The 3,283-nt window shown below is 52.2% G+C and overlaps 1 long non-coding RNA gene across 1 annotated transcript; it reads left to right on the forward strand.

Annotated features, from left to right (window-relative positions):
- Window positions 1-708: 708 nt before the first annotated feature.
- LOC144798997 (uncharacterized) lies at window positions 709-2,243 on the forward strand. The gene is made up of 2 exons (XR_013603722.1): window positions 709-1,013; window positions 1,730-2,243. It is a non-coding gene; the product is annotated as an uncharacterized LOC144798997 (long non-coding RNA).
- The last annotated feature ends 1,040 nt before the right edge of the window (window positions 2,244-3,283 follow it).

Below are 3,283 nucleotides of genomic sequence, written 5' to 3' on the forward strand. Positions count from 1 at the left end.
TACACCCAGACACCATCAAGCAATTGATCAGGGACCTACACCCTCTCCTGGACCACCCAACACCCAGGGCCCATGCCATCCCACCTCATGTCCAGGTGCTATGTAGCTTACACCTGCTGGCCTCAGGGAGCTACCAGAGTGTGATAGCTGTAGTGGGTGGCGTGTCCCAGGGCTGCCTGTCCCGCTTCTTCAGGAGGTTTCTTGACGCCATGATGCAGAGGATGGGGCATTATATTAAATTCCCTGTTACACCGGCAGATTTAGCCAAAACCAAGACTGACTTTTATCAACTGGCACACTTCCCTCACGTGATCGGCTGCATCGATGGCACCCACGTCCCACTCTGTCCACCTGCAGCCACAGAGCACATATACAGGAATCGCAAATCGACGCACTCCATCAACGTCCAGGTCATATGTAATGCAGGTAACCTCATCACTGACATCGTAGCCAAGTTCCCCGGAAGTACCCATGATTCATACATATTCCAGAACAGTGGAATATACACACGCCTACTTGCCGGAGAATTTGGAAATGGATACCTGCTAGGTAAATCACATTGACACACCCTGACACTCACATCAGATCTACGTCTCAAGTACTTGCAATTAATGTCTATCTTTCTCCCCCTAGGCGACAGTGCATATGCCCTGCGGTCCTTCGTGCTCACTCCCTACCTCAACCCATCCACCAGGAGTGAAAGGCGATACAACGTGGCTCACAGATCCACACGAAACGTAGTTGAGCGCACATTTGGACTCCTAAAGAGCAGGTTTCGCTGCCTCCATAAGAGTGGAGGTGCACGGCAGTACACCCCAATCATCTGCTGCAAAATAATAGCGACCTGTGCAATGTTGCATAATCTCGCCACCAAGCAAGGCACTGAGGTGGAGCTCACATTTCATGAGGACATTGATGACGACCCAGAGGTGGCAGAGCCCCAAGCCACAGTGGCAGCAGCAGCTACAGATGGGAGACTGAGACGGGCAGAGGTTACACAACAATATTTCTGAGTGAGTAAAGAGACACAGGCATGAATGTAACTTTGTGTAAGTAGTTTAATAATCACTACGCCACAGCATTGTTAGCTCACATTGGGCTCACTAATACTAACACTCCATGAGTGTGTTGTCACGGTTCACACCACCGTGACTACAGCCTTGGGTGGAGTGCAAAGTCATTGTTTGTGGCCACGGGCCACAGGGCGGGGCTGCTGTGGCTGTGAGCCTATGTCCTCACGCTGGCCTGTCAAACTTCCCCCACGCCTGCCACTCCTCCGTAAGTCATGCACAGGAGTGCTTGCACCACTCCTGCTGGTGGACCCCTCGCTTTCGGCAGCACAAGTGTCGCCTCCAGTGCCAGTCTGATGCGCGAGCACTAGCTCCATGGCAGTGGTCATCCTGGCCATACCTTCACTTAAATTGGTGCAGCACTGCACTATGGCATCCTGCATCGTGACTGACCGTCTGCACAGCAGAGTGGTAGCAGTTGCAAACCTGTTCAGGGCCTTGGTTTGCTGGCGCACATCCGCACGGGCCTTGCGTCTCTCCAAATGGTCCCTGTCCAATTTGTCACACAGGACAGTCATGCACTGTGTGATATCTGAAATTCCTGACGCCATGGATTGTATGCCTTCTGCCATGTCCCCTATGCCCTTGCCTACTGCTTCCAGTTTATTGTTAGTTGTGCGTGCGTGCCTCTGAACCCCCATCATTGCTTTTGCCTGCAGGCGCTGCACCTTCACCATGGTGGCCTCCAGTCCGCAGAAGACACCTTGGACTTGCCGCACATCCTCTACCTCCCGTGGCCGTCGCCCTCGGACACTGGCCCGCGTGACTCTGGGACTGGGCTGCTGCTCGGTGTTGCCTCTGTCCTGTGTGTCACCCTCCACCTCCTCCTCCTCCGATGATGTTTGCAGTATTCTGCGAGGGGGCACATCATGGCTCCTGACTCTTCCCAGCACTGGGGATGGTGATGTGGGGGTGGGTGATAGTTCTGCCGCTCCTGTGTCCTGACTACCAAATAGGAGAGGGGAACGTGGATATTCAGCAGTTGCCTCCTCAGGTATCGGGGCAGCCTGCTCTTGGTCCTGCCCTCCGTGAGAAGTGCTAGGTCCGGCTCCTTCCCTCCTCTTCTCTCTGACCTCAGCTGTGCTGCGCTTTGACTCTCCTGTGGACAGACATGGACATTGTGTCAGTAATGTTGTTCACCTGTGTCATGAGATTAAATACACTTCTATTGCACATTTGCCTGTCTCTCATTTGCCTATGCTACTTGTCTGTTGCTCCCCTTGCTGCAATGCACGCTGACTGCTCTGAGGTATCTACACATGACTACATTTCCCAGGATGCATTGCAGGACATTAGTTAAACCTGTTGTGGAGTCTGATTTATCCTGTGAGGGGAATAGGTAAAAGGGTAAATGATATTGTTCCTGCATCTTACCTGCTTTCTTTGCTCCTCTTGCTGAGCTGTCTGCGTCTCCTATTCCGTGTATACATTCCTTCTCAAGGGTTGTAGCGACCATCTCCTCAATGTCGGTGAGTCTGGGGGCTCTGTTTCTTCCGCCTCCTGTAGCAGCACTTTCCTTGCGGTGGGCAGCAAGCTTTTTTTTGGTGATTATGCGGATGTCATACCACCGTTTTTTTAGGTCTTCAAGGTCACGGTGGGTGACACCAATGGCATTTACCTTGCCTTGTATGTCCAACCAGGTGCTGCGCTTGATTGATTCAGCAACATGCAGAGTTTGCTTTCCAAATATTTTCCCATAATGTCTGACAACCTCCGAAATCAGCACCTGCAGTTCCTCCTGGCTGAACTTCTGCTTCCTTTTGCGCTCAGCAGCTTCTCTCTGTGCCTCCTGGCTCTCCATCTTGCTGTGTAGTTTGTGTCAGGAAAGGCTGCTCCACACTCTGTCCTCCTGCTCTCCTGACTGTTTGTTTCTGCACCTGCATGGGCGTGGCCTGTCCCAGGTACTGGGGTGTGGTGCTTGGATCTGATTGGTTAGTTCCCCTGTGGCTTGGAATTTGGGTGTGGTTGAAGTACCTGATTGGTTCACAGGCACACATGTTTGTCAGTTTCAAATTCTTCGGCGGATAGTTCCGACACGGTAAATACCGGGTCGGTTTTTCCCGACTCGGTATTTTCCGGGTCGGAAGTTGCCATTCATTCCTATGGGCCATGGCACCGGTGGATCGGTTTTGGTTTTTCCGTCTCGGATTTTACCGTGTAGGTATATTCCGAGTCGGTAAATACCGTTTCCGAGTACCGACAGGTTCCGAGTC

This window comes from Lissotriton helveticus, chromosome 12 (genome assembly GCF_964261635.1).
Source record: "Lissotriton helveticus chromosome 12, aLisHel1.1, whole genome shotgun sequence".
Taxonomy (NCBI): Eukaryota; Metazoa; Chordata; class Amphibia; order Caudata; family Salamandridae; genus Lissotriton; species Lissotriton helveticus.